Here is a 595-nt window from a genome sequence, read left to right as displayed (position 1 = left end):
TTCCCTGGAGCAGACTAAGCAGCTATTTCCCAGTGGCTATGTGGCACCCCACCCACTCACGGCCCATAAAGAGGGTTCCTCAGACTCCAGTTTTCCCCTTTGCTGACTCCCCACCCTGAATCCCACTCTGCATGCTCAGGTGTCAGGCCAGCTTTCTGTAGGTCAGTCCTCCTGAGCCTGGGTCCTCACCATCATCTCGCATCTCAGTGCCTCGTCCCTCGAACACTCTGTCCTTCGGTCAGACCTGAACTCAGGAGCCTGGGTGGGATGGGGACATTTCTGCTGTGACCCCTGAGAGAGCAGAATCCATGCTGTGGAAAAGGATCCACCTGCTGGGATGTTCCTGGGCTCTGATGAAGGTGAAACTTGGGACAGGTGCATCTTCCTTATTTCAGGGGGAAAAGGCAGCTCCCCAGGCTCTGGTGTTGTCACATGAACAACTGGCTAACCTTTTTGTGTCATCACAGATTATTTTGGTTTTATTTTTCCTGAAAAATCAAAAATGTTGAATGAAAAATGGATAGTAAAACATTATGACCAGGAAGGGTTCAAAGTAGAGGCTACAAAGGCCCGAGTTTTTAAAAGACTTTTAATT

The sequence above is a fragment of the Pteropus vampyrus genome, unplaced genomic scaffold (genome assembly GCF_000151845.1).
Source record: "Pteropus vampyrus isolate Shadow unplaced genomic scaffold, Pvam_2.0 Scaffold618, whole genome shotgun sequence".
In the NCBI taxonomy this organism is placed as follows: Eukaryota; Metazoa; Chordata; class Mammalia; order Chiroptera; family Pteropodidae; genus Pteropus; species Pteropus vampyrus.
Note: the sequence above shows the minus strand (reverse complement) of the source record.